The 8,720-nt window shown below is 36.2% G+C and overlaps 1 pseudogene; it reads left to right on the top strand.

Annotated features, from left to right (window-relative positions):
- Positions 1 to 3,191: 3,191 nt before the first annotated feature.
- The window catches only part of LOC110955184 (fibroblast growth factor 12-like), a 31,048-nt pseudogene continuing 25,519 nt past the window's right edge, over positions 3,192 to 8,720 (top strand).

Below are 8,720 nucleotides of genomic sequence, written 5' to 3'. Positions count from 1 at the left end.
ACCAAAACTGGCCCAAAATTACTCAAAGCTGTCCAACATGACTGAAAAGATTTAAATTTGGCCAAGATGAGTCAGAAATGACTGAAAATCTGCCTAAAAAAGACTAAAATCTATTCAAAATGACTCAACATTTGACCTGAATGACTCTAAATTTGTCCAAAATGATTAAAACCAGCCTGGAATGACTTAAACCAGCTCAGAACTCATGTAAAAGCATTTAAACACTGACCAAAGTGAATAAAAACTGACCCAAAACCAGTCAAACACGTCCAACATGGCAAAAAAATGTAAACAAAAAAAATTGAAAAATTGAAAATAAACAATGAAGAAAGAAAGATTTTAGAAAAATAAAAATAAAGACAATCTGATAAACAAAAAGAAAGAAAAATCTGTTTATATTTTCTCCTTTTACTAGTTGTCTGTCAGTTAACTGATGTGAAGTTAAAGTTAAAACGGTTAAAATCCGTAGATTTCTTTCTTTATCTGATCTAATCCTTCAGTCGGTTCTTCTTTGGTTCCTCTCAGGTTCTGACTTTGTGCTGCCCTCTGATCAGCACTTTGTCTATTGATCAGCAAACACACACACTGAAACACTGTAACACACACTAACACACACTGAAACACACTCAGCAGGTGTGGAGTGGCTGGAGGTCGATGAGGTCATCGTGATGTCACTCAGGTGTTTCTCTTTAATCACCTGCAGCTTCAGAAACTAGAACTCTTCACAATGAATCAAACTGTGGAAAAAAATATTATTTAAACACTTTTCTGATGTTTTACTGATTTATTGACTTTATTTATTATTATTATTATTTTCTGCAGTTTTTTAAAATATGCTGCAGAAATTTTACCGTTTTTTGTTTTTAATTAACATTCAGGAGGATAAAATATTTCCCAACATATTCCAAAAGTACAGAAATAATTATAAAATTAAACTTTGAGATAAACTGGGAAATAGTAAATAAAAATAAGAGAATAAATAAGAAATATGTGCAATAATCAGTTTATTTGAGCCTCAATCTGCCTCATCAATCTATTAATAAATTAATAATAATAATAATAATAATAATAATAATAACTTTATATATAAACCACTTTCCGTCAAAGTGCTGTACACAGAAATAAAAACAATAAAAACAGTCAAAACAGAACTATAAAAAAGACATCAGTAAAAACATACAATTTAAGAAATTAAAATTAAAGGAAATTAAATAAAAATTCATCAACAGTTAATTTATTTATTAACCTGCATCCGATTATTGTTAATTAAAGATATTGTTTTAAACTAAAATGTTTGTTTCGGTGCTAAATAAAGAGTACGTTCATAAAAAACTCTTTTATTCACATTAACTGAGTGATTTTGAGAGCTGTGGCTAAAAATCTGAAGGAAAATTAGCATAAACGTCGTTAAATCTCTGGTCTTCCTCTGATCAAAGCAGCCTGACAAGCATGAGATGTGATGAAGGTGATGAAGAGGCGCTCCTCGTCCTCCTCGGTCCCTCGGAGCCGGTACCGGGACCAGAATACTCGTTGGTAATTACTGACCTGCTTCTGCTGCAGGACCGAGGCCTACATTCCCTCTGCGGTGCGTTCACTGACACGTGCAGCCCCGTTAGCGGCGCTGCTAATCCCGTTTAGTCGATCAGCAGCCGTGAAACCTGCCGGACACGTCGGCCCGGAGCCACCGATTCGATGCGCAGGATTCAAAGTGACGACGAACGCTTTGAGTTTTCACAGAGTTTTAACGTTCAGACGAGAGACGAGGAGCAGAAGGCAAGTTTCTACAGAGAAACTCCTGCAGGAAACGTGGATTTTAGAGAGAATGTGTCCAACAGACGCCTCAATAGACGACTTGTTGACCGATAAACTGAATGATTTCCACTTATTCTGACAGATATCACAAGATTTAGTCGTGATTTTAGTGGAAGCAGTCATTTTAGAGAGATAAATGCGCACAAAATGACAAAAATGATTACAAAATGACTGTAAAAACACATAAAATAACCAGAAAACGATACAAACCAGACAAAGTAACCGCATAAAAGTGCAAAAATATTCAAAAGAAAAACCAAGAGACATCAACATATGCTTATGGAATGAAAACACAGATAAAAGAGACACAAAACAACCACAGAGAGACCTGAGCTAATGAAAAATTGGTGCAAAATAAAGATAAGTAAATGAAAATGGCTGCAAAGACTTTAAACTAAGCAGAAAGGCACAAAAAACAAGACACTAGAGATGCAAAATGAACATAATTTAATGCAAAATGGCTGCAAAACCACATAAAATAATCAGAACATTATTTAAAATGACTAAAATTGATGCAAAATTGAGAGAAATAGGTGCAAAACCAACAAAAAGAGACACTAAATGAACACAAATAAGTGCAAAATGACTGCAAAAAACACAGAATGACCATAAAGACATTAAAAATGACTAAAAGTGATAAAAATTAACACAAACACCTGAAAAACAAACGTTAACGACGACAAAAACATCAACAAAGACACTCAAAAAGATTAAAATCGACTGAAAGTGGATGCGAAATTAAAAGAAACAATACAAAACCAATGAAGACACAAAACTAACACAAGTTAACTGTTTTCTGTCATTTTACGCCGTAGGTGCTTTCGGTCACTGTTAATGTTTTGTTTTCAATCCCTGTTTGCGTTTGTTTTTCGTCACAATTTTCTCTTATTTTGATGCTGTTTTCTGTTGCTTTATAGTCACTGTTTACTTTTGCTTTGTTTGCTTTTTCAGTCATCGTTTTCAGTCGTTGTTTACATTTATTTTTAATCAGTGTTTCTGTCGTGTTTCCAAAGCTGTTTTCTGTTGTTTGTGGTCACTGTTTACCGTAAAAAAGTAGAAAATCTCACAACTCCTTCGGTTTTTACATTTTTCTGGCTGACAATCGGTGTCATTTTGGTGGTTTTTAAAGCTAAAATGCCTTTTAAATCTCATTTTTATCCGTCTGAACAAGTGTTAAATCATAAAATATGCAGTAAGTCTACATCGTCTTCAACCTCGACTGGATTTTATCTGATAAAAACAGAAATAAACCAGTTTGTGTCGCGCCGATGCAGCCGAAGGTAAAGTGGTCGACGTGGGAGCAACACGAAACATCAGGCAGAATATTTTTAGGATCTTCTTCTTCTTCTTCCACACCTCCACCTCCCGTCGCTCCGTCACTCCTCCCTCTCCTCCCTCTCGGCTTCACATCCAGCAGCTCTCAGCGTCGACGGACAGAAAATAGAGCAGAATGGAGTCGGAGGAGCCGGCTGCTCCGTCCAACGACTCTCCGGATTAAACCTCCACGGCTGCCGCATTTTCAAACCTCTCTTTGTCCTCAAAGTGGAAGATGGACGGAAAAACTCGCAGAGAAGACTGGATTGATCATACAGCTAAAGACATGTGCTTCAGTTGGACAGTCTGAGATGGAGACGAGCTGATCGGAGTGGATTACCCAGCAGGCATCCAGGCTTTCTCTGCTCAAACATGCCGTAATTAACCAACTAACCATTAATCAGCAGATGCATGTTCTGCTACTTTGTAAATCGTCTGAGAAACCAGTTAGAACTTTGTTATCTTTGTCATTTTTTTATGAGTTTTCATTCATTTCGACTCCAAGTTTGTCTTTTCTCGGCAAAACTACAAGATGTGATGAAAAACTGATGAAAAAGGCGGTAAAATGTCAGTTTTCTTGGTAATTTAGTAAAGATACAGTTCTACCGTTCAACAGTTTCATTTAGCTTTTATCTAAAGTTATGGACATCTGAGAGTAGAAACAACACAAATGTCTTAGAAATCAAGATAATTCGATCAAAAACCTTTGAAAACTTGTAACTTGTGTGAGAAACCGGATAGAACTTTATCGTCATCATTTCTATCTGACTTTTCATCCAATTCGACTCCAAGTTTGTACTTTCTCATCAAAACTACAAGATGTGATGAAAAACTGGTAAAAAATTGTGATAAAGTGTCAGTTTTGTCAGTGTCAGGTAATTTAGTCCAGATACAGTTCTACCATTCTACAGTTTCATTTAGGAGACGCTTTTATCCAAAGAGACGGACATCTGAGAGGAGATCCAACACAAATGTCTTGGAAATCGAGCTAATTCCACTGAAAACCTTCGAAAACTTTGCCTGCTGGTGAGTAATGACCCCTCTAGTGAAGCTAAAGTTGACAAAACGGTTTCTACGTCCGTAACTTTCGCAGACTTTAAGGATCTTCTGGTGATTTTTTGTGGATTTTTTGGAGCAGCTTCTGATGATGAATCATCCATAAGCGACTTTTATCCTGAAGTGTTTCTGTCATGAGTCCCGTTCTGGACTGAAGCCCCCCGTCGGTCGCAGGTATTTGGATCCTCTGTGGCTCCGCCCACCCGGTCAGGGAGATGGCGGCGGCCATCGCCAGCTCCCTGATCCGACAGAAGCGTCAGGCCCGAGAGTCCAACAGCGATAAGGTCGCCACAAACAAGAGGCGCTCCAGTCCCACCAAAGACCCCGGTCTCTGTGCGAGCGACACATCTTCAGCGTCTTTAGCAAAGTTCGCTTCTGCAGCGGCAAGAAAAGGCCGGTTCGCCGGAAACCAGGTGAGTTAACGGACGGCGCCACCTGCTGGCAGATCGATGTTTTATTGAACCCTAAAAAACCTCACAGTAGGTTTAAAAGTGTATTATCCTTAAAAAATGACCAAAATGACACCATTTATCAGCCAAAAACAGTAAAGAAAAATTACTAAAGATAAATATAAAATGTTAATGTGACTTTGTCATTTTTTAGTCACTGTTTTCTGTCAGCGTTTAAATCGTATTCCAACATCATTTTCTATATTTACTTTTATTTTCAGTTGCAGTTTACTTCTTTTCTGTCATTTTCAGTCACTGCTTCCTATTTCCTGTCACTATTTACTATAGTCATTGTTATGTCATTTTTTTTAACACTATTATCAGCTTTTTTCAACGCTTTTAGTTGCTCTTTTCAGTCATTTTCCAACATTTTCAGCTGCTGTTTGCATTAGTTTTAAGTCCGTCATTTCCAATCACTGTTTACTGTTACTTCAGTCGTCATTTACTTTAGTCTTTAGTTGTTATTTGCTTTCAGTTTCACTCACTCTTTTGTTTTCAGATGCTGTTTTTTGTCGTTTTCTGTTCTTCTCTGTATCTGTTTAGGGTCACTGTTTATTGTTGTTTTGAGCTGTTTTCGCTGTTTTCTGTTAGTTTTTCATCATCCTCACCTCCATGTTTTGTTTACTGAGGTTTAAACGTCTTAAAGCAACATTAACGTACCAAAAAAAGGTTTAGTTTGGATTTAACAGTGAGTTTAGTTTGAAGGCATCTCGTCAGCGTTCAGTCTGACATGGTTGGAGCTTTAATTTACTGGTTTAGACTGAAACCAGAGTCATGAGACTGGAAAACCTCGTGTTCGGTTGGATTATATAAACACAAGCGACTTTACTTCATGTGTTCCCTGCAGGCTGCTCGCCAGCATCTTTTTTCATCAACGCAAGAGAACCTGAAACGCTGCTGCCGCTCCTATTAAACGTTGCATAATTTTCATCAAGCGCGTTGAATATTTGATGGCGGTGGAAGAAGGAAGAAGCCGAGCAGCTTCTGTTGATGCTGTCAACGGAGCGACTCCCTCCAGAGACTTCAGCTGCTTAAAACAACAGAAAAACCTTTTAGCTTCTCCTGCAGAGATAAAAGTTGACCCCAACTCGAGCCGAGATTCCTGAAAACTTTAACGTCCCAGAGAGCCGAGCGTCGACGCATTTCTGCTTTTAAGCATTCATGAGCCGCGTCTTTCGTTAGCCGACCAGCTGCTGCTGAAAACAAAGACTGAAAATGACTGAAAACGGGCTTAAAAACTACAGAAAACAAAGACTGAAAATGGCTGAAAATGGGCTTAAAACCTACAGAAAACAAAGACTGAAAATGACTGAAAACGGGCTTAAAAACTACAGAAAACAAAGACTGAAAGTGACTGAAAACAGGCTTAAAAACTACAGAAAACAAAGACTGAAAATGGCTGAAAACGGGCTTAAAAACTACAGAAAACAAAGACTGAAAGTGACTGAAAACAGGCTTAAAAACTACAGAAAACAAAGACTGAAAATGGCTGAAAACGGGCTTAAAAACTACAGAAAACAAAGACTGAAAGTGACTGAAAACAGGCTTAAAAACTACAGAAAACAAAGACTGAAAATGGCTGAAAATGGGCTTAAAACCTACAGAAAACAAAGACTGAAAATGACTGAAAACAGGCTTAAAAACTACAGAAAACAAAGACTGAAAATGACTGAAAACAGGCTTAAAAACTACAGAAAACAAAGACTGAAAATGACTGAAAACAGGCTTAAAAACTACAGAAAGCAAAGACTGAAAATGGCTGAAAATGGGCTTAAAACCTACAGAAAACAAAGACTGAAAATGACTGAAAACAGGCTTAAAACCTACAGAAAACAAAGACTGAAAGTGACTGAAAACAGGCTTAAAAACTACAGAAAACAAAGACTGAAAATGGCTGAAACGGGCTTAAAAACTACAGAAAACAAAGACTGAAAATGGCTGAAAATGGGCTTAAAACCTACAGAAAACAAAGACTGAAAATGACTGAAAACAGGCTTAAAACCTACAGAAAACAAAGACTGAAAGTGACTGAAAACAGGCTTAAAAACTACAGAAAACAAAGACTGAAAATGGCTGAAAACGGGCTTAAAAACTACAGAAAACAAAGACTGAAAATGGCTGAAAATGGGCTTAAAACCTACAGAAAACAAAGACTGAAAGTGACTGAAAACAGGCTTAAAAACTACAGAAAACAAAGACTGAAAATGGCTGAAAATGGGCTTAAAAACTACAGAAAACAAAGACTGAAAATGGCTGAAAATGGGCTTAAAACCTACAGAAAACAAAGACTGAAAATGACTGAAAACAGGCTTAAAAACTACAGAAAACAAAGACTGAAAATGACTGAAAACAGGCTTAAAAACTACAGAAAACAAAGACTGAAAGTGACTGAAAACAGGCTTTAAAACTACAGAAAACAAAGACTGAAAATGTCTGAAAACGGGCTTAAAAACTACAGAAAACAAAGACTGAAAATGACTGAAAACAGGCTTAAAAACTACAGAAAACAAAGACTGAAAGTGACTGAAAACAGGCTTAAAATCTACAGAAAACAAAGACTGAAATGACAGGAAACAACAACTTTTACTGAATTTTGTCCTTTTGATAGCAAAGGATAAAAAACAGCTAAAACAACAGTAAACAGTGACTGAAAGAATGAATGAATAAAAAAGAATGAATAAAAAATGTCAAAAAATGACAGTAAACCACTACTGAAAACAACAGAAAAGGGCGACTGGCAATGCTGGTAAACAGCAACAGGAACAGTGACTGAAAACGTGGATTAGACGCTGAGAAATATCAGAAAACGACTCTCATATGTCAAAAACAGTGACTAAAAAAGTTATTTAAAAAAAGTGACTTAAGTGACTGGAAACAAAATAAAATAGAAAACATGGACTGAAAACTGAGAAATATCAGAAAACGACTAACATATGTTAAAAACTGTGACTAAAAAAGTTATTTAAAAAAGTGACTTAAGTGACTGAAACAAAAGAAAACAGAAAACACAGACTGAAAACTGAGAAATATCAGAAAACGACTAACATATGTTAAAAACAGTGACTAAAAAAGGCAACCAAAAAAACGGTGACTTAAGCGACAAACACCAACAGAAAACAGCGACTATAAAGGACAGAAAAGTGTGACTTAAGTGGCTGAAAACAACAGTAGACAATGACTGTTTTTCCAAAGTTGTGAAAATTATTTGCAGTGACTTCTTCCAGATTTTTAGATATATTTTGATAATAAAGGCTGCAAAACAACTAAAAATAACAGTAGTTAAAAACAAAATAAAACAGCAACAGAAAAAAAACAGACAACAGTGACTGAAAATACAGAAAAGTGAGACTTTAATGACTGAAAACAAAAATAAACAGCAGAAAAAAAAACAATGTAAACAATGTAAAAACACTGAAAACAGCGAGTGAAAATGACAGAAGACTGCTTGTTTTTTAAATGCTGTGAATATTGTTTGCAATGACTTTTACTGGATTTTTATCTTTATTTTGATCATAAAGGATAAAAAACAACTAAAACAACAGTAAACAGTGACTGAAAATGACAGCAAACACTGATTTTGTCTTTGCCAGATTTTTCATTCATTTTCCGATGCCGTTTTTTTTTGCCATTTTCAGTTGTTGTTTACTTTTGTTTTCCTTCATTTTCACTCATATTAAATTTGTACCATTCATCTTTTTTCTCCACTTTATCTTTTAAACATTCCACAGAAACAACGTCGACTTTCTCCGCCTTTATTTTAAAGACGTCTTTAAAACTCTCTGGCCGATAATCCGTCGTCGCTGCTCGTTCTGACTTTAACCTTTGGCTCTTTGCTTCCTGCTTGCTGACTCACTCTGTTGATTATTGATCCAACATACGATCAATATCTGCTGCCAGCAAAGTTCCTCATCAGAAACGTCTTTATAAGGACCTCAGACACTCAGACGGGACTTTATTCTGAAAAACACTGCGATTAGTTCATTTTATAGGCGAAAGAGAACAGAAAAGACGAATTAAACGTTAAGAAAATCCGAAATATTTAACTTTATTTTACAGATAATTCAGCCTGGTTCTGCTATAAATATAGTG

Source organism: Acanthochromis polyacanthus, chromosome 13 (assembly GCF_021347895.1).
Source record: "Acanthochromis polyacanthus isolate Apoly-LR-REF ecotype Palm Island chromosome 13, KAUST_Apoly_ChrSc, whole genome shotgun sequence".
NCBI classification, from domain to species: domain Eukaryota; kingdom Metazoa; phylum Chordata; class Actinopteri; family Pomacentridae; genus Acanthochromis; species Acanthochromis polyacanthus.
The sequence above is the reverse complement of the archived record's forward strand: the minus strand, read 5'-3'. Positions and strand labels throughout refer to the sequence as shown.